Here is a 23,134-nt window from a genome sequence, read left to right as displayed (position 1 = left end):
ATGTAGTTTATATGGATTTCAGTAAGGCATTTGATAAGGTTCCCCATGCAAGTCTCATTCAGAAAGTAAGGAGGCAGGGGATCCAATGAGACCTTGCTTTGTGGATCTAGAATTGGCTTTCCCACAGAAGCCAAAGGGTGGTTGTAGATGGCTCATATTCTGCATGGAGGTTGGTGACCAGCGATGTTCCACGGGGATCAGTTCTGGGACCCTTCCGCTTTGTGATTTTTATAAATGACCTAGATGAGGAAGTAGAAGGGTGTGTTAGCAAGTTTGCTGATGATACAAAGGTTGGCGGTGTAGTGGATAGTCTGGAAGGGTGTCAGAGGTTACAGTGGGACATAGATAGTATGCAGAACTGGGCTGAGAAATGGCCAATGGAGTTCAACCCAGACAAGTGTGAAGTGGTTCATTTTGGAAAGTCAAATTTGAAAGCAGAATATAATATTAATATAATATTATTATAATAATATATAATATTATAATTATAATAATTAATATAATATTAAGGCTCTTGGCAGTGTGGAGGATCAGAGGGATCTTGGGGTCTGTATCCATAGGACACCAAACACCACTACACAGGTTGACAGTGTTGTTAAGAAGGCATATGGTGTGTTGCTATTCATCAAACATGGGATTGAGTTCAAGAACTGTGAGGTAATGCCATGCCTATATAAGATTTGGCCAGACCCCACTTGGAGCACTGTATTCATTTCTGATTACCTCACTACTGGAAGGATGTAGATACTATAGAAAGAGTGCAAAAGAGACTGACAAGGATGTTGCCTGGTTTGGAGAGCGTGCCTTATGAAAATAGATTGAGTGAACTTGGCCTTTTTTCCTTGGAGAAATGGAGGTTGAGAGGTGAGTTGATAAAGGTTTATAAAATGATGAGAGGCATTGATCGTGTGGATAGCCAGAGGCTTTTTCCCAGGGATGAAATAGCTAAAACAAGGGGGTACAGAGGGGATGTCAGGGGTAAGTTTTTCACACAGAGAGGTGGGTACGTGGAATGCTCTGCAGGCGATAGTGGTGGAAGCAGATACAAAGGATCTTTTAAAAGACTCTTACATAGGTACCTGGAGCTTGGAAAAATAGAGGGCTATGTAGTAGGGTATTCTAGGCAGTTTCTGGAGTAGGATAAATGGTCGGCACAACATTGTGGGCTGAAGTGCCTGTAATGTGCTGTAGATGTCAACGTTCCATTCACACGACAAAAATAAAAATTATTATTTTGAACTGTATTCTAAGCCAAAGGTTTTGAAAATTCATTGTTCACAACTTTTACGGAGTCATGTTGTCTAGTTGGAGAAAAATAAGTGAAACCAATGCAAAGGGCATTTGAGTTTTATGTGCCAATTATACTCAGTACATTTAGGTTGGTCATTTTTTACATCAATGTAGAAGTCATTATTCTGGTAGCAGACCCTGTCCCAAGTTGATTTAATCGGCTGTGTCAATTACTGCAGATTGTGCTAGTTTACAACTGGTTAAGTGTCTCCAAGATTAACCTTTCCTAATTTTTAGAGGCGAGGACAGGATTAAATAAATGTAAAATGCTTTTTAAATAACTTATCTAAAATTTGACATCTATATACCAATAAAATTAAACAATAGATTCTGATTTCTTTTCTTGAAGTCATTTTCATTGAGTTAAGACTATACAACCCACAAGTAGGAATACAACAATTAATTGCTTTTTGCAATAGAATTTTTTGAGGCCGTGAGACTACTCCAGGTGCTCTCGGCTCCTTATCTACAAGCTTTGTGGAGGCTTGCTCAGCTGTGCGATGAACTGAGGCTGAGGCTTTGGGCCTACTCCAGCTGTACCAGACTCTGTGTCCATGGACTCAATTTAATTCTGAATGCTGTAAATTACTTTTATTGTTTGCACAATTTGTGTTGTTCATTATTTCTTTCTCTCTTCCTCTCCTTACTTTGAACTACTGTCAGTTAGTTTTAGAGTCATAAAACATTAAAGCACAAATACTGACCCTTTAGCACAATCAGTACATGTCAACCACAATGGCCATCCAGCTAAACTCACTTGTCTGCATTCAGCCCATATCCTTCTAACCCCACCCATCCATGTTCTTAAATAATAATATTTTTCTCTGTTTCAACCACTTCTACAAGCAGCTTGTTTATATATATACCACCATCTGCAAGTCCCTTTTAAGCCTTTCCCCTTTCATCCTAAATCTGTGGGTCCAAATTTTGGTCACCCTCACCCAGGGGAAAAGACTGTTACCATCTGTCTTATCTATATTATTCTTAATTTTGAACATTTCCATAAGGATATCCCTCATTCTGTTACATTCCAAGGAATAAAGATCTATCTGACCATCCTCGCCCTATAACTCAAGCCCTCTGGTCCTTGCAAAATCCTTGTAATTCTTTTCTACATCTTTTCCAGTTTAACCACATTGTTCCTACAACATAGTGACCAACACTATACAATTGGCCTCACCAACGACTTATAAACCAACAACATACTGTCTCAACTCCCTCTCAGGCCATAAGACATAGGAGCAGGATTTACTTTGTTCGGCCCATTGAAAATGCTCTGCCATATAATCATTGCTGATATTTTGTCCCTCTAAACCTCATTCTCCTGCCTTCTCCATGTAACTTTTGATGCTCTTTTACTAATCAAAAACTTATCAACCTGTTGATAAGTTTTAAATATATGGGCACTTTAAATATAACCAGCGATCATTGGGGGGAGAGGTCACAGTTAGTAAAGAGTTAAGTAACTTAAGTATTTGCCGGTGTCCTTCCCACTTCTTATAGCTTGTATATTATCAAAATTCTGGAGTACGAAGCTTCAGTAAGTTTCTGTAACACAGTCCACAAAATGCCTTCATGTTCAGCTATCGAACCCATGAGTCACAATCATGGAGCAAAGCCCTTTGCCCCATCAAGTCCACACCTACCATCAAGTGCTTATTTACACTAATCCCATTTTATTCTCCCAACTCTAGGAGGAGGTGAGTTACAGAGACCAGTTAAGCTACCAACCTACATATCGCCGAGACGTGAGGAGAAATTGGGGAACCTATGGAAATTTGCAGCGTCAATGAGAAAATGTGCAAATGCCACACAGCAACACCAAAGGCAAAATCTGATTCTGGGCCACTGAAGTTGTGAGGTGGCAGCTCTGTCAATGTGCTAAACCCTAAATGTATGCTTACAGTGATGTAGCCGTGATGACAGAGGCACTCATATCAAATTTGGTTCTGGCTGCTTGGAAATTCAACTGCACTCAAGGTTCATCTAAGTAGGCCTCATGAGGTAAAGACACGCTTCATGTGGTGTGTCAGTGCAGTATCTACAAAGTAAATCATTGAAGACCAGGGGCAGAGCCAGGCTTGAGAGGGACTGGTCGAAGCTATTGTGGGATGGAGGAGCTGGGTGTTGGAGAGCTGGGAATGGGAAGGAACAGCACTGAAGGACATCTTCTGGTGATCTGTAGTTGGGGGAGAGGGAGATGTACATTGGAGGTTGTTGGGTTATGATCAGGACATTTTTGATCTGGGAGGTCAATAGGTCAGATGGGAACATGTAATAATCAGGAGATGCTAGAAATATTTAAATGTTAACCACCATGTGTGGAAAAAGAAGATAAGTAAAGGTTTCAATTTGTTGAGATTTCTTCTGCTGAGAAGTTATCAATCAGAAACATTAACTCTGTTTCTCTCCCCACAACTGCTGTCTGACCTTCTCAGTGCTTCCAGTACCCTTTGTGTTTATTTCAGATTTTCATTATCTGGATTACTCTGCTTTTCAACAGTTGGAGATGAACAGAAGGTGTGACTGGAGTGGAGAGAGGGAGCTGATGGCTTGATGGAGGGTGAGGTCAATGAGAGACAGACAAATCATACCGATCAGAGGGTAAAAAATAAAAGTGATCAGACAAACATTATTTGGAGCCGGATTAGGTCAATCAGAGGCGTTGAGCTGCTCCAACACATCATAAGATCATGGTTGATTCAATTGTAAACTCAATGCCAGCTGACTTAAAAATATTTAAAGACTCTACTTCCAACATTCTTTGAAGATAGAAGTTCTGAAGACTAAGGACCCTCGGAAAGAAAAAGAAATTCTCATCTTTCCAAATAGCCCTGGTATTTAATTCTTCAACAAAATGAAATACTCTCTTCCCACACCCCGCCTTGTTAAGACTTGTTATGTCTTTTCATTTTTAACAATTCCAGTGGATTCCAGATAAAACAAAGCGGCATTTCCTCATAAAATATGTAGCTTGTCTTTTCTCATATAGGGTTACTAAACCATTTCTGAACTGCTTCTAAAATATTCCTTCTTAAGTAAGAAAGCCATTAGCGCACACAATATTTCAAATGTGGAATCAGTGAAAACATAGCCGTCTTATAGTTGCATTCACTTGGTTTTTAAATGAAAGATAATCACTTGTTAAGCATGCATAGGAACTCAAAATGCAAATTGCAGGACTTTATGAATGACAATCTAAGCCCCTGATCGACTTAATGATCAGTCTTTTGTTGAAATTCTATCAGTCAACATTGACGATTGTGCTAAGCTATAAAATTTCTAACTCAGTGAATTTTTTTAATGTAGTTGGGACATTTTTGTCCATAATGTGTCCTGGAAACCACAAAGCGGCAGACTTAATAAGTGATAAGGCTATTTTAGATATAAGGCTAATGATGTGTGAACATTCATCTAATGGCTGTCACAAAATGACTTATATCTAATTTGAATAAGGCAACATCAAGATGAGACAGATGGTAAATTCTGCATATTTGCTTCTGAGCTAAGTTCAATGAGAGGTTTTAAAGAAGAATTTAATGTGTTGCAGAATCAGGTTATCCCCCTAAGGACCACAAATGCACGTGCTAAAAAATCCATAAATCAATGGCATGAGGAACAATATGTGTAAATTAATAAATCCAAGCAAAAATATATGCCATAACTATCACAAGATTTGGCAAGTGGGAGGGATACATAGATGAAAGTGACAGAATTAAGAGTTATGTATAAGGAGCTTAAAAAGAACATCATCTGGGATATGAATTATGTACCAAAAATACACCAAAGTGGAGCAGTCACATGTTCAATGTTTGAAGTAAATTTATTATTAAAGTAAGTATATGTCACCATATACTACTCTGAGATTCATTTCCTTGTCGGCATTCAAAGAAATGCAATAAAACCAATGAAAATGCTACACCTGATAGAGATAGACGAACAACCAACGTGCAAATACAAAAAGAAAGTAATAATAATGGAATGTCCTGGTTCATATTTTTACTGCTATGCTATATGCATTTCATTTTGGCAGTTCTGTAAGAGCAGCTTGTCCTTAGCTTGCTTCATTTCAGCTTGTTTGGTTTACTGTTGAAGATAAGGGATGATGTGGAATGTGTGCCATCTAATTAGCCTGAGGTTTATCTGAGTGAGGAACAATAAGGTAGGTCTTGGGCCTTTGTTCGGTGAGAGATGAAGAGAGAGGATGCTGTGGAGAACTGGTCGTAGCATACGATCCGTTGGGAGACCTGTTTATCCGAGATGGATTGCGAGCAACGTTCGGAAGGTGGTGTGGGCATTCACGCTGATGAAGGCCCAGCTCGTGAGCGACGGAGAAGTTCAAGATGAGCTCCAACTTGTGCACATTTGACTGTTTAATTAGAATGGGCCCTTTCCTTTTTGTTATTCCTTACTGTCCCTTTAGATAAGATTCATAAATATAAATCTTTTAATCATATGCAGTGTACTGTCTGTTATCTTGAAGTGCTAATTTGTAACAGGGTAGCAAATTACACAGCTTCCATACAAAAAGAAGTTTGGTGTGGGAATGCGTCTCAATCTCATGAGTTTCGCGGGACAAGAGGTTTTCTTCCCTAGACTTATGCAGCGGAGGAAACCAGAATGTTTCAATAGTAATAATAATAATAATAATAAAAGAAGCAAGAAATATCAAGAACAGGAGTTGTAGAGTCCTTAAAAGTGAGTTCATAATTCGTGGAATCAGTTCAGTGTTGGGTATGTGAAGTTATCCTCTCTGATTCAAGAACATGTTGGTGTAGGACTGGGGGCTCCTGTGCCTCTTTCTTGATGGCAGCAGCAAGAAGAGAGCATGACATGAATGGTGGGGGTCCTTGAAGATGGATGAGTTCCCCATTCAAAACCCCCTATGGTAATATATGTCCCAAACAAAAATAAGGACAGGCGAAACATCCTGGATGATTACCTTGTGAGAATACTTAGAGGAAGTGGAGAGTTTGCTGGAATTCTCAAGAAAACTGGTGAGTAGCCCAACAAATTACGTCCACTATGTATGGATGGGCTGCCCCTATACTACCAAGAGGCATTGCAGGATTAGCCCACCTGTGGCCTATAAGTCCCTTACAGCCTTTGGGAGACATTTCTCTGACAGGCATTTAAAACTATTTAAATAATTTTTGTATGTAAAAATCACAATTAAAATTATAAAGTTACTGCAAACAACTGAAAATTCCAAAACAAATTAAAAAAACAAAGTCAAATATCTTTATATACTAAAATTGCACTTAGTATTTTATCTCTACAGAATCAACGTGCCAGTTCCACAACTCCTTGGGTGAGTCACCAATGTCCCAGCAGATGGGCGATGATTCAAACCCTGCCTGCTCCTGACCAGCAGGTCATTTTTGACTTCTGCATTAGACCAAGCTTGCACACCAAATGAACTGGTGCCAGCAGTCAGTAGCTCTCTGCTGGAGCTCCAGGTGTTGGCCAATACAACATCAAGGATGGAAAATCACCAGGATTAATGTAAGCAAAATTGCCATTCTTTCAGAAATAAATTGTAAAAGAAATGGCAATACAATCAAAACCAAGTAAGAGAGAAATTTAGAAAAACACACAAAGTTGCATTTATGAAGGTAAGTCACCATTGGAATAAGCAACTTACAGCATGGAATTTTAAACACTCTAACCTTGAATAAACAAGGAAAATTATTATGGCCCAGATAATCTGTTTACATCACTGTTGTTTTCCCAATACCACTCTGTACTTCTCTGAAAAAAAAACACCACAAAATCTTTTATATCTATCTAAAAGAAGACACTTGGCTTAACTGAAAAAGAAGACAGAGCATTTGACAGTGCAGCTTCTTTCAGTTATGCACTGTAAACACTAGCTTAGATTTCTTTTTGTTCAAACCTCGGGAGTGGGACCAAGAGTCATAGAGAAATAGAGCATAGAAATTGGTCATTCAACCCAACAAATCTATGCCAAGCAAGATTCCTGTCTAAGATAGTTTTATTTACCCATATTTGGCCCTTAACCCTTTAAGCCTTTCCTACCTATGTACCGTAAGTCTCCAAATACCTTCTGACTGTTTTTAATACATCTGCCTCAGCCACTTCCTCAATCTGTATACTGGCCACTCTCTAGGCTAAAAAGTTGCCTCCCCTACCCTGCTGGTTCCTATTAAATTTCTCCCTCTTACTTCAATTATATGCCTTTCAGTTTTTGACTAGGAAATCAACATTGTTTCATAAACAGATTAGCTGATCGTTATCATCTTCCTTGTTTATTAAAGATGGGGATGCTTAAAACATTGTGCTATATCCCGCAGCTTACAATAATGACTTACATTCAGAAAGGAATTTCAATTTCTACAAGGTACTTAGTTCATGTATAATGCTATGTCAATTTAAAAAGACCACGCGCATTAGCACTATGAAGCCCCCTTATGATTTTATTCTCCTCTATAAGATCATCTCTATTTTCCTATGCTCCAAAGTAAAGGCTCAACCTGCTGAAACTTACCCTATAATTCTGTTCCTTGCAAAAGCATTGTAAATCCCCTTGCACTCCTTCTAAATAAGTGGCATCATTTCTATAACAAGGTGGACCAGAACTGAACACAATATTCCAAATGTGGCCTTTTACATCTTGTACAACTGCAACATTAAGTTCCCAACTTCTATGCTCAATTCACTGACTTATGAAGTCATGTATGGGTCAGGAAGAAACTGTGGAGGGAAACGGTCATTCAGTATTTCAGGTCAAGACCCTTCATCTGTACTGTGAATCCAGGTTAAGCATATTGACCTTAAATATTGACTGCCTATTTCCTGCCATTGATGCGGCCTGGTCCACAGAATTCCTCCAGCATCTTGTGTATGACTTTCTATACTAAAGTATATACTGAAGTGAGTTGTGGGACTAAACATTTTCTTGTATGTGGGTGCAATATGAAGAGAATACCCTTTGAAAATTCTCACAATTTAAGAATTGTTCCTTTACATTGGAAAATTCCTCACTATAATATTTAAGTGTGGGATTTATTTCGTGTGTGTTGGGATGGAAAATTACTAGATTAAGGACAGAGTGCCTGAACACCTTAGAACTTTGAGCAGAAGGAACAATATTGTATTGTCCAGATTAGGTTCTGAACAGCTGTCTGAAGTGGAAGACAGGTGAGTCTCACTGGACTTCCAAATGGTCTTCACAAGGAAAGATGTTTCTAACCTGTTAAACAGGCTGAGCAACAGGAGACAAGAAGCAGGAATACTAAATAGCTGCACAGATTGGCAGGAGAATCTTACAAGTGGTGTCTTGCAAGGATCAGTGTTGTGTTACAAGTATTTATGATGGTAATATTATCATTATGTAAGATGGAAAGTCATGCACCCCAAGTTTATCATTGGCCCAGAGAAGAGTCATTGTATACAGTGTGAATAACAGTAATAAAATGGACAAAATTCTGAACAACAAATTTCAGACAGCTGTAATAGTATGCACTTTGGAAAATAATTGAATTTATTCAAAATGATTAACAATGGAATTAAAAGAGTAAAGAAATAATGAAAATAATGGCATAATAAAAGAAATTAGAATATTGGTCTTCATTGCTCCAGGACTGAAATATGTATAAGGCAAGCTGTCAGTCTGTGATTAGATTACACCTGATTATATTGTGTGCCATGCTTTAGGGAGAACATATTGACCATAGAGAGAAGGCAAATGTAGATTTACAAAAATGAGGTTTGGAGTTTTAAGATTAAAATACGATAAATTGCACAAATTAAAGCTATATACACAGGAATTTAAAAGATTAGGAGTTACATATAATAATTTAAAGATATTGAGGAGAAAAAATAAAGTGTGTTTTCTACTGGTTGTATAGTCTAAAAGGGCCCTGGTTTACATTTTTGCACCAGGTCTTTCAGAAGTAGTAAAGTTAGATGGGGAGAGAATTCAAAATGCAGAGATGCAAAGTGACTTGGGAGTTCTTGTGCAGGATACCCAAAAGGTTAAACTCCAGATTGAGTTAGTGGTGAAGAAGGCAAATGCAATGTTGGCAATCATTTCTAAAGGTATAGAATATAGGAGCAGGGATGTGATGTTGAGGCTCTATAACGCACCTGTGAGACCACACTTGTGTGCAGTTTTGGACTCCTTATTTTAGAAATAATATACTGACATTGGAGAGGGTTGGAGAGGGTTGGAGAGGGTTCAGAGAAGATTCACAAGAATAATTCCAGAAGTGAAAGGGTTACCCTGTGGGGGACATCTGGCAGCTCTTGGGCTGTATTCCCTGGAGTTCAGGAGAATGAGGGGGATCTCATAGAAACATTCCAAATGTTAAAAGGCCTGAACAGATTAGATACAGCAAGGTTATTTCCCATGCTAGGGGAGTCTAGGACAAGAGGGTACAACTTCAGGATTGAAGTGTGCCCATTTAGAACAGAGATGTAGAAAAATTACTTTAGTCAGAGAGTGGTAAAGCTGTGAAATTTGTTGCCTCAAGCGGCTGTGAAGGCCAAGTCATTGGGTGCATTTAAGGCAGAGAGAGATAGGTTCTTGATTAGCCAGGGCATCAAAGAGTATGGGGAGAAGGCAGGGGAGTGGGGATGACTGGAAGAATTGGATCAGCCCATGACTGAATGGCAGAGCAGACTCGATGGGCTGAATGACCTGCGTCTGTCCCTATATCTTATGGTCTTATATTCTTGCAGCTGAGAGAAGTTTGTAACTGCTACAGAATATGCACTTGATACTAAGTGTAGTGTAAATTTTTAATGTGAGATATCAGAGATATTAATGTTCAGTCAGACAGAAGTGTGAAAGAGTACAGAGAAAAATTACAGGACTTGATGACTTGAGATATAGACAAAGGTTGAATAGGTTAGGACTGTGTTCCCTAAAGAATAGGAGAATGAGAAGAGATATGACAGCGAAACACAAATTTATGAGGAGCAGAGATAGGGTAAATTCAAGCATGCATTTCCCTCTGAGGTTGGGTGCGACTCGAACTAGAGGTCATGGGTTAAGGGTGAAAGGTGAAATGATTAAGGGGAACATGAGAGGGAACTGCAGTCAGAGAGTGGTGCAAATGTGCAATGAGCTGTCAACAGAAGTGATGGATGTGGGTTTGATTTCAATACTGAGGAAAAGTTTGGATAGGTACATGGATGGGATAGGTGTGGGGGGTTATAATTCATGTGCACATTAATGGAACTATGCAGAAAACTAGTTCAGTATGGACTAGATAGCTGAAGGACCTGTTTCTATGCTTTATGGTTGTATGATTTTATGACAAGCTGCAGCAAGAAAATTGAGTAACATCAGACTCTTCACTGCTTTTATTGAATACACGTGTCCCCCCCCCCCTTTACAAAGGTAGAGCGTTCCTATGAGACCTTTCTTAAGCTGATATGGCTTAAAGTGAAGAGCGATTAATTTACATGGGAAAAGTTTCAAAAAAGCAAAATCCTCTTTGTAATGCAAAAACAGGTTACTGCAGTAACCTCTTTGGTAACATTTGATGACAATGGACAGCTGTGCATGGAGCCGAAAAAGATGGGGGAGATTTTGAACAATTTCTTTTCAATTTATTTTCTTCCGTATTCACTAAGGCGGAGGATATTGAATTATGTAAGGTAAGGGAAACAAGTAGGGAAGTTATGAAAACTATGATGATTAAAGAGGAGGAAGTACTGGCACTTTTAAGGAATATAAAAGTTGATAAATCTCCAGATCCTGACAGGATATTCCCTAGGACCTTGAGGGAGGTGAGCATAGAAATAGCAGGGGCTCTGACAGAAATATGTCAAATGTCATTAGAAATGAGGATGGTGCCAAAGGATTGGTATATTGCTGATGTGGTTCCATTGTTTAAAAAGGGTTCTAAGAGTAAACCTAGCAATTATAGGCCTGTCAGTTTGACGTCAGTGGTGGGTAAATTAATGGAAAGTATTCTTAGAGATGGCATATATAATTATCTGGATAGACAGGGTCTGATTAGGAACAGTCAACATGGATTTGTGTGTGGAAGGTCATGTTTCACAAATCTTATTGAATTTTTTGAAGAGGTTACGAGGAAAGTTGACGAGGCTAAAGCAATGGACGTTGTCTATATGGACTTCAGTAAGGCCTTTGACAAGGTTCCGCACGGTAGGTTAGTTAGGAAGGTTCAATTGTTAGGTATTAATATTGAAGGAGTAAAATGGATTCAATAGTGGCTGGATGGGAGATGCCAGGGAGTAGTGGTAAATAACTGTTTGTCCGGTTGGAGGCCGGAGATTAGTGGTGTGTCTCAGGGATCTGTACTGGCTCCAATGTTGTTTGTCATATACATTAATGATCTGGATGATGGGGTGGTAAATTGGATTAGTAAGTAGGCAAATGATACTAAGGTAGGTGGCGTTGTGGATAATGAAGTAGGTTTTCAAAGTTTGCAGAGAGATTTATGCCAGTTAGAAGAATGGGCTGAGCGATGGCAGATGGAGTTTAATGCTGATAAGTGTGAGGTGCTACGAGTTCATGGCACCATGGGTGGCTCTGCGGCACAGGAGGGAAGGAAAAGGAGTGGGAGAGCTATAGTGATAGGGGACATGATTGTAAGGGGAATAGATAGGCTTTTCTTCGGCCACAAACGAGACTCCAGGATGGTATGTTGCCTCCCTGGTGCAAGGGTCAAGGATGTCTCTGAGTGGCTGCAAGACATTCTGGAGTGGAAGGGTGAACAGCCAGTGGTTGTGGTGCACATAGGTACCAACGATAGAGGTAAATAACGGCATGAGGTCCTACAAGGTGAATTTAGGGAGTTAGGAGATAAACTAAAAAGTAGGTCCACAAAGGTAATAATCTCTGGATTACTACCAGTGCCATGTACTAGTCAGAGTAGAAATAGGATATTTCAGATGAACACGTGGCTTGAAAAATGGTGCAAGGGGGAGGGATTCAAATTTCTGGGGCATTGTAACCAGTTCTGGGGGAGGTGGGACCGGTATAAACAGGACGGTCTGCACCTGGGCTGGAATGGAATCAATGTCCTAGGGGGAGCAATTGCTACTGCTGTTCAGGAGGATTTAAACTAATGTGGTGGGGGATGGGAAGAAGTGCAGAGAGACAGAGGGGTGTAAAATGAAGGTAGAAGCAAAAAAGTAGTAAGGTGAAAAGTAAAAGTGGCAGGCAGGCAAATCCAGAGCAAAAAGCAAAAAGGGCCACTTTTCAATATAATTTTATAAGGGCTAAGAGTGTTGTAAAAACAAGTCTGAAGGCTTTGTGTGTCAATGCGAGGAGCATTCATAACAAGGTGGATGAATTGAATGTGCAGATAGTTATTAATGATTATGATATAGTTGGGATCACAGAGACATGGCTGCAGCGTGACCAAGGATGGGAGCTCAACATCCAGGGATATTCAATATTCAAGAGGGATAGACAGGAAAGAAAAGGAGGTGGGGTAGCATTGCTGGTTAGAGAGGAGATTAATGCAATAGAAAGGAAGGACATTAGTCTGGAGGATGTGGAATTGATATGGGTAGAGCTGCATAACACCAAGGGGCAGAAAACGCTGGTGGGAGTTGTGTACAGGCCACCTAACAGTAGTAGTGAGGTTGGGGATGGCATTAAACAGGAAATTAGAAATGCGTGCAATAATCGAACAGTAGTTATAATGGGGGACTTCAATCTACATATAGATTGGGTGGACCAAATTGGTAAGGGTGCTGAGGAAGAGGATTTCTTGGAATGTATGCGGGATGGTTTTCTGAACCAACATGTCGAGGAACCAACTAGAGAACAGGCCATTCTAGATTGGATATTGAGCAAAGAGGAAGGGTTAGTTAGCAATTTTGTTATGCGAGGCCCCTTGGGTAAGAGTGACCATAATATGGTGGAATTCTTCATTAAGATGGAGAGTGACATAGTTAATTCAGAAACAAAGGTTCTGAACTTAAAGAAGGGTAACTTTGAAGGTATGAGACGTGAATTAGCTAAGATAGACTGGCAAATGATACTTAAAGGGTTGACGGTGGACATGCAATGGCAAGCATTTAAAGATCACATGGATGAACTACAACAATTGTTCATCCCGGTTTGGCAAAAGAATAAACCAGGGAAGGAAGTGCACCCGTGGCTGACAAGGGAAATTAAGGATAGTATCAAGTCCAAAGAAGAAACATATAAATTAGCCAGAAAAAGCAGCACACCTGAGGACTGGGAGAAATTCAGAGTCCAGCAGAGGAGGACAAAGGGCTTAATTAGGAAAGGGAAAAAAGGTTATGAGAGAAAGCTGGCAGGGAACATAAAAACTGACTGTAAAAGCTTTTATAGATATGTGAAAAGAAAAAGACTGGTCAAGACAAATGTAGGTCCCTTACAGTCAGAAACAGGTGAAATGATCATAGGGAACAAGGACATGGCAGACCAATTGAATAACTACTTTGGTTCTGTCTTCACTAAGGAGGACATAAATAATCTTCCAGAAATAGTAGGGGACCGAGGGTCTAGTGAGATGGAGGAACTGAGGGAAATACATGTTAGTAGGGAAGTGGAGTTAGGTAAATTGAAGGAATTAAAGGCAGATAAATCCCCAGGGCCAGATGGTCTGCATCCCAGAGTGCTTAAGGAAGTAGCCCAAGAAATAGTGGATGCATTAGTGATAATTTTTTCAAAACTCCTTAGATTCTGGATTAGTTCCTGAGGATTGGAGAGTGGCTAGTGTAACCCCACTTTTTAAAAAAGGAGGGAGAAAAAAACTGGGGAATTATAGACCAGTTAGTCTGACATCGGTGGTGAGAAAAATGCTAGAGTGGGTTATCAAAGATGTGATAACAGCACATTTGGAAAGAGGTGAAATCATGGGACAAAGTCAGCATGGATTTGTGAAAGGAAAATCATGTTTGACGAATCTTATAGAATTTTTTGAAGATGTAACTAGTAGAGTGGATGGGGAGAGCCAGTGGATGTGGTATATTTAGATTTTCGAAGGGCGCTTGACAAGGTCCAATACAGGAGATTAGTGTGCAAACTTAAAGCACACGGTACTGGGGGTATGGTATTGATGTGGATAGAGAATTGTTTGGCAGACAGGAAGCAAAGAATGGGAGTAAACGGGACCTTTTCAGAATGGCAGGCAGTGTCTAGTGGGGTACCGCAAGGCTCAGTGCTGGGACCTCAGTTGTTTACAATATATATTAATGATTTAGACGAGGGAATTAAATGCAGCATCTCCAAGTTTGCGGATGACACGAAGCTGGGCGGCGGTGTTAGCTGTGAGGAGGATGCTAAGAGGATGCAGGGTGACTTGGATAGGTTAGGTGAGTGGGCAAATTCATGGCAGAAGCAATTTAATATGGATAAATGTGAGGTTATCCACTTTGGTGGCAAGAACAGGAAAATAGATTATTATCTGAATGGTGGCCGATTAGGCAAAAGGGGAGGTGCAACGAGACCTGGGCATCATTGTACATCAGTCATTGAAAGTGGGCATGCAGGTACAGCAGGCGGTGAAAAAGGTGAATGGTATGTTGGCATTCATAGCAAGAGGATTCGAGTACAGGAGCAGGGAGGTTCTACTGCAGTTGTACAAGGCCTTGGTGAGACCGCACCTAGAGTATTGTGTGCAGTTTTGGTCCCCTAATCTGAGGAAAGACATTCTTGCCATAGAGGGAGTACAAAGAAGGTTCACCAGATTGATTCCTGGGATGGCAGGACTTTCATATGAAGAAAGACTGGATCAACTAGGCTTATACTCACAGGAATTTAGAAGATTGAGGGGGGATCTTATTGAAACATATAAAATTCTAAAGGGATTGGACAGGCTAGATGCAGGAAGATTGTTTCCGATGTTGGGGAAGTGCAGAACGAGGGGTCACAGTTTAAGGATAAAGGGAAAGCGTTTTAGGACCAAGATGAGGAAAAACTTCTTCACACAGAGAGTGGTGAATCTGTGGAATTCTCTGCTACAGGAAACAGTTGAGGCCAGTTCATTGGCTATATTTAAGAGGAAGTTAGATATGGCCCTTGTGGCTAAAGGGATCAGGAGGTATGGAGAGAAAGCAGGTACAGGGTTCTGAGTTCGTTGATCAGCCATGATCATACAGAATGGCAGTGCAGGCTCAAAGGGCCGAATGGCCTACTCCTGCACCTATTTTCTATGTTTTTCTTTTACTAGGAATAATCCAAATAGGACTTACATGGTAAATGATAGGGCATTGAAGAATGCAGTAGAACAGAGTGATCTAGGAATAATGGTGCATAGTTCCCTGAAGGTGGAATCTCATGTGGATAGGGTGGTGAAGAAAGCTTTTGGTATGTTGGCCTTTATAAATCAGAGCATTGAGTATAGGATTTGGAATGTAATTTTAAAATTGTACAAGGCATTGTTAAATCTGAATTTGGAGTATTGTGTTCAGTTCTGGTCACCGAATTATAAGAAAGATATCAACAAAATAGAGAGAGTACAGAGAAGATTTACTAGAATGTTACCTGGGTTTCAGCACCTAAGTTATAGGGAAAGATTGAACAAGTTAGCTCTTTATTCTTTGGAGTGTAGAAGGTTGAGGGGGGACTTGATAGAGTTATTTAAAATTATCAGGGGGATAGATAGAGTTGATGTGGATAGGCTTTTCCATTGAGAGTAGGGGAGATTCAAACAAGAGGACATGACTTGAGTCTTAGGGGGAAAAAGTTTAAGGGTAACATGAGGGGGAATTTCTTTACTCAGTGAGTGGTAGCTGTGTGGAATGAGCTTCCAGTAGAAGTGGTAGAGGCAGGTTCGGTATTGTCATTTAAAGCAAAATTGGATAGGTATATGGACAGGAAAGGAATGGAGGTTATGGGCTGAATGCGGGTCAGTGGGATTAGCGTTCAGCATGGACTCGAAGGACCGAGATGGCCTGTTCCATGCTGTAATTGTTATATGGTTATATGTAGGTCTTTTGTAAAAGCAAAATGTCATAAAGCGAACATTCGTAAAGCGGGGGACACCCGTTGTGGAAAAGACTGAAAAATGTAAATTACCTGCTATTGTTCATCTGACTTCAAATTGTCAACAATATTTATTTTGGCTCTATGCCATGGATGGCAGCCATATTCAATTAAATAAGTTGGCTTACTTTGTGGAAAAAGGCTAGGTAATTGCTTGAATTATATGTATATATTATAATATTATTTAATACTTTTTCATATTAAACTGCTTTATTTAAATCGTTTGAAAGTCAAGTTGAATCTTTTTTAAAGCCTCTGACCATTAGAGATATTCAAAAATAATTCAAAGGCATTTAACTGCTATGAATGATTTAACGCTGTCAGGGCTGTGAGGGTACAGGATATTACGATACTTCACCGAAGGCCATTCATTGTTCAAAGCAGGCTCCATCACCTCACAAGCACTGAGAATCAAAGCTGAAAAATGTCAGCTGGGGTGGGCAGGTACCATACCTTTTGAAGCTGTGCACTGGGTTAAATGTAAGCTAATCCAACATAGCGATAATAATTTGGTGAAAACAAAAGGTATGTTGGTCCCAAAGGAGGCCACTGAAGCATAGACTATACCAGTGAGAATATTACAAAATGTTAACATTCAGTATTGGTGAAAAGTTGGAAGGATTTACATTTATAATTGAAAGCAAAAGGAACATCTGAAGAAAGTCTATTCTGCTGAACCAATTTCCAGTGTCTGCCGTTACTATAAAACTATATCCGTCTGCATGAAATTAAAACTATAGAGTTTAGTTATTAGGAATCCCAGTTATTTCAGGACCTTCCGCCCAACTAATGAGGCTAATGAACTAATAAAAGTTTCATTTATTGCAAAGCATATTGCAATGGGGCTAGGTTTCAGCACTGAGTTAACATTTTCAGAACCTGAGGAACAGCAAATAAAGTATGTTTATTTCTATGTTTCGATATTTAAAGTAAATTTATTATCAAGGTACAGATATATATCACCATATACAAGCCTGAGATTCATTTTCTTGCAGGAATTCACAGTAAATGCAAGGAACATAATAGAATCAATGAAAGAACAGACCTAACAGGATGGACATACAGCTAACATGCAAAAGACAACAAACTCTTCACATACAAAAAGAAAGAAAAAAATAAAGAAAGAATAACAGAAAATAAAGAAGAAATAAATATCGAGAACATGAGATGAAAAGTCCTTGAATGTGAGTCAATTGATTGTGGGAACAGTTCAATGATGGGGTGAATGAAGTTAACCCATCTGATCAAAAGCCTGATGGCTGAGGTGTAATCAATGTTCCTGAACCTGGTGGTGTGGATCCTGAGGGCCCTGTACCTTCTTCTTGCAATAGTAAGAAGAGAGCCTGGCCAGGACTGTGGGGGTCTTTGATAATGTATATTGCTTCCCTGAACTAGAGCTCCATGTAGATGTGCTAAATGGTGTGGAGGACTTTATCATCGATGGACTTGTAGGCTCTTCCATTGTTTGCAGATAAGACCATGATGCAGCCAGTCATTATACACCCCTCCACACTTCTGTGGAAGTTTGTCCAAGTTTTAGATGACATGCTGAAACTTTGCAGACTTTAAGGAAGTAAAAGCACTGCCGAGCTTTCTTCATAATCCCGTGTAGGTGCTGGACTCAGTAACAAAATTTCCTAAAGGAATTTAAATTTGCTGACCCTCTCCACCTCAGCTGCCCTGATGAGAACTGGCCCATGGACCTCCAGTTTCCTCTATCCTGAAGTCAATAATCAGTTTTTTGGTCTTGTTGCCATTAAGTGAGTGGATGTTGTGTGGTACCACTCAGCCAGATTTTCAATCTCCCTCCTAATCGTGACCTTTGTTGTCATCAGCAAACTTAATTATGGCATTGAAGCTGTGCTTAGCCTCACAGTCATAAGTATAAAGCAAGTGGAGCAGAGGGGAAAGCACCCAGCCTTGTGGTGCACCTGTGCTGATGGAGATTGTGGAGATGTTGCTGCCAAAACAACAGAAAAAAACAGAAATTTTGAAGTCAGCTTCAAGCATCTTATATTTACATATAAATTTATACATCTTTTCTGAAACAAGTGAATGCAATTAATTTTCAAAACATTCCAAATGCTTTAAAGCCAGTGAAATACTTCCAACAATTTACCTTGCTGGAATACAAAACACACAAGAGCAAATTTGCACTCAGCAAGGTTCTACAAACAGAGGAAAAGTATTAACGTGCAGCACAGGGAAAAATCTAAAGTGGTGGCATTTTAAATCGATTGGGTTAACAGTACAATAAAGACATCGGCTCGAGGTTAGACAAACAATCCCAATGAATGAGGAAGTAGAACAATTACATTCAGTTTGCTAAATACCTCGCCCAGAGGTTAGAAGCACCTTAGTACAAGAGAAATGGTTTTAATATATCTGATAACCTGCAATGTGATAGAAGAGCTGTATCTTTTCTCTGTACAGTTTACCCATTATGCAGAGATATTTTCCGGAGTCTGTTTTCAGTGGGTACCAGGTGGGAGCAGTAAAACAGCTGCTTGCAAGGAATACACATAATTTTATTTCACAAATATAAATGATGAGGAAAAAAACAATCGTCAGCTTACCTAGTTTGCTAAATTTTCATTGCTCCAAATATTGGGGAAAGAGTCTGAGGGAATCTATAGCTGGAGTGCCAACTATGTGATGCTGAAAAACATATTCAAAGGAACTTGGGCCTATTATCATTGATTTGCTGTGTTACACTAAACTCTGCTAAAACTGTACCACCATAATTTTCAACTGATTATTTTGTCAACTAGATTCAATAATTTTGTTGCAGTTTGTCCTCCACCACAGGAGCTGGAACCTCCAAGAAAACCTCAATCTTGTCGTAGGGTTTGGGGGCTTGCGTGTCTCAATGATCCAGAGAGCTATGGTGGCTGGAGTCAGGGCTTTATGCTTTAGCTCGTGATAGGGTCACCCAAGCCAAACAGATTAAAGGGCCAAGGACAGACTAAGAGTGGTCTGCCAGTCTTCCAGGTTTGGGGGATTTAGCTCTGTGCTAACAACCCGGACAGGTAAAAATACATGTTATGGAAAGAGCAATGAACAATTCTTCTTCATCTGAGTGCGACAGTATTCCTGAGTCTCCACCCGGGGCTTGCATGACTGACAGCAGTGAAAAGAGAGAGGAAGCTACTGACGCAATGAAGGAAGCCCTGAAGATCGCCAGAGCTGGAAGACCTTCATTGCTGTCATAGACACCAGCAGCGTAACAGGCAGTAAGGAGGTGTAAAGCGCTCCTTTTCTCTGCTGGCCCTTGGGCAAGTTATAGCACCAGATGAGGGTCACGTGAATTCACAGGAGCAGCTGGTGCATTTCCTGGTTATGCGTCTGCTGATATCAGGTAGACAATCTGTGAAGAGTACTGATAATGGCTGGGGTCACCCGCCTTGTAAAGACACTGCCCAGAGGAAGGCGACGCAAAGCACTCCTGTAGAAACTTCTGCCGAGAACAGTCATAGTCATTGCCGTGATCATGTAGCACAACATACGAGAAATGAATGAGCAATGGCACGATTAGCAGTACTGTTGCTTTACAGCTCCAATAATCCACGTCTAATCCAGGCCTCTAGAACATTCTTTATGGTATTTGCACATTCTCCCCATGACAGCACAGATTCCCCCCCTCAGTGTTCCACTTTACTCCCATTTCCAAAGAAATGCAGGTTGCTACTTTTATTGACCAGCCTAACAGCTCCTGGTGTGTAAGGTAATTGGGCATCAGAGGGGAAAAATTGAAGGGACTTTCGAGTAAATAGGATTAGTATAAGGTTTAGTGCAGGATACCACCAACCTTGTAAACTGCTTTTTTTCCAAACTTTCTCATCTGGAAAGTTATATAGAGCTATGAAAACAAAAACTTCACACCAATTTAGAAGTTTTTTTTCCCACTGAGGCTCTTAATTTGATCAATTATTCCAGTTAACCACCCCCACCTCTCTTTCTATTACCCTGTCCCTGCACTGCATAATACACATTTTCAACCATTTTTATAATGATATTTACATTGTAAATACATGCTAGTATATATGCATTTACGCACATTTTATTCCACGTCTATATTTTAACTTCAAATCTTACATTTCATATAATTCTTTATGATTTATAATTGCTTAATGTAATTGCTTTCTGTTGCATATCACACTTTGACCAACACACCACAGCAATAACCTAATAGATATAAGTGTACGTATATGGTGAACAAAGTTGATCCTTGATACATGATTGGTATTATTTTGTGCTTGACAGGCACCACAGACTCAACAATTCAAAGGGATTCCTTCAATACATGACTGCGTCATGAGACCTCCAATCTTTAAAAACAAAACAATTTGGCTGTGTACATTATTCCTGAACAAGAATGAAATAAGTCAAGTATTATAGTTCGACAAGTATGACTAATGAATCTCTCAGAGAACCATTTGCTCTGTCTCAGCTATTTCATCAGAAGCTCTGCATGAGTTCATGTTGGGTCAGCAGGGAAGCACCTCCAAGAAATTTCTGATATCTGCTGCAATCCCTTCGCTTCTTTTTCAAATGTTAAACTTTTTTTAATGAGGATAAGGAAGGCACTTAATATGCAAAAACTATGCGTAAGACCGAAGCTTAATTTTCATTCTCCTAAAACAAGACATCAGCCTTGTAATTTATGAAAGTGTAAAATTCGACCACCAATCCCTTGCAATATTCTGTAATGACATAGAACATAGAATGGTGCAACACAGGAACAGGCCCTTTAGCCCACAATATTGTGTTGAACTGATAAATCAGTCAGCAAATGCCCAAATAAACATCCCTTCTACCTACATAATGTCTATAAACTTCAATTTCCTGCACATCAATATTTCTAAGAACCTTTTAAGCACCTCAATCACAATTGCTTCTTTCACTTCCACAGGCATTCCAGGCATACTCCACTTTCTGGTGTAAAAATTTGCTGCCCAGATCAGATCCCATTTTTTTAGATATTTACAGATTAGGAACTTTTTAAACATTGTACTTCCTACCTTTCAAAATTTAGATTCTATGGGTATTTTGGAGAAAATGCTAGAATTAAATCCTTTACAGAAAGGTGTAGTATCAAATGTTTACAATATAATTATGAAAGTAAGTTCAGAGGCTTCTTATAAAATTAAGACTGATTGGGAAAGGGAACTTAAGTTTACTATTCGTATTGAGAAATAGGAAAAAATTCTTCAACTAGTTAATTCATCCTCTATATGTTCCAAACATTCATTGATACAGTTTAAAAGTTGTGCACAGGGCTCATATGTCCAAGGATAAATTAGCTCATTTTATTCCCATATAAATTCTATATGTGACAGACATCACTTTGCAACAGCCTCTCTAACTCATGTTTTGGTCAAGTCCATCTTTGAAAAAATATTGGAAAGATATTTTTGATATTATTCTACGGTATTGAGTATTGATTTACAACCTCACCCTATCTCCACAATTTTTGGTTTACCAATGATAGAGTCGATTCATTTATCTCCTTCTGCTTGTTGGATGATTGAATTTTTTACATTAATAGCTAAAAGATCTATTTTGTTGAATTGGAAATAGATTAATCCTCCTACCACATTTCATAACTACGTTATGTTTAAATTTGGAAAAAATTAGAAGTGTCATATATGATCTCTCTATTAAATTTGAAAAGACTTGGAGGCCATTTATTCAATATTTTCATATGATGTAATTTGATCCTGTTCCAATCCTATTTCTTTCTGTTTCTGATTATATACATGTAGAGAGGATCGGAGTTGATGACACCGATTATTCTTTGTCTTTTCTTAGATATTATAAACAGCCCATGTTTCTTTTCTTTTTCTTTTTTTTAAGTTAGTGGTTAGTTTGTTAGATTAGTTCTTTTTTTGAGGGGTAATTTTTTTCTTCATTTTCTGCCTTTTTTAATATTGTTATACCTAGTTTATTTTTTTGTCTTTTTCATATTATATTCATATCATGTATGATTTTGGGAGACTTAATTTTATTGTACTTATTGTTTATGTATCCTTCTATGTTCATTTTAACTTTGTAATCCCAATAATTATGTATCAATTTTTGTTATCTCAAGATGTTGATATTAATAAAAAGATTGAAAAAAAAATTGCCTTATACATCTCCTATGAACATTCAGTTAGGGTGAGGGGAAGGAATACAAGCTAGAAAGTGATAGGTGAAGTCACGTGGGTACACGAGAGGATGAAGAAAGAATCTATGTAGGAAGGGATAGGTGGGAACAGTAAAAAGCAGGAACATGAAGGTATCTGATAGGAGAAGACAATGGAAAGGTAAGGAGAAAGGGCACCAGGATGAGGATGGAGTGAAGGACTTGACAGAGCACTATCCCAATCTACATTGGGTTCCACCAAAGCAGAGGTGCCTGCATTGGGAGCACCAAATACAGTACACAGATTTGCAGGTGAAGGGTTGCCTCACCTGGGAGGACTGGTGTGCCCTATGTATACTGATGCAAGAATTGAGAATGACTTAGAGGAGGGAAAATATAATTCAATGGTGCTGGATGTTAATGTACAAAGTTAATCAATTAATATGCTGCTGACAAATCCATGTACATATCCCTTTCATGTATAGCAGAACATATTAGCCATTTAGCTTCTCCTGCCTATGTGCAGTCAGTAGTCAGACTCACAAATTTTAAACAAGAGACTAGAGGTTACTATGGTGTGACAGCAGCACTGAAGGAAGAAATTAGAAATGTCGAAGAATGTACCATGTTGATCTGTGTAATATATACTTTGTTTCCTGTAATGTGTTTTGTCAGTCAGTTGTCTTTGAACAGGAGCTCCGTTCGAGGGACTGAAGGGACAGCGTTGGCTTTAGCAACATACTGAAAAATGC

The 23,134-nt window shown here is 39.2% G+C and overlaps 1 protein-coding gene across 1 annotated transcript in view; it reads right to left on the bottom strand.

Moving 5' to 3' along the window:
• Window positions 1–23,134, bottom strand: part of LOC132383327 (CUB and sushi domain-containing protein 2-like) — a 637,190-nt gene that overhangs the window by 22,469 nt on the left and 591,587 nt on the right. The window lies entirely within an intron of this gene.

This window comes from Hypanus sabinus, chromosome 30 (assembly GCF_030144855.1).
Source record: "Hypanus sabinus isolate sHypSab1 chromosome 30, sHypSab1.hap1, whole genome shotgun sequence".
Taxonomy (NCBI): domain Eukaryota; kingdom Metazoa; phylum Chordata; class Chondrichthyes; order Myliobatiformes; family Dasyatidae; genus Hypanus; species Hypanus sabinus.
Note: the sequence above shows the minus strand (reverse complement) of the source record. Positions and strands in the feature narration are given on the sequence as shown.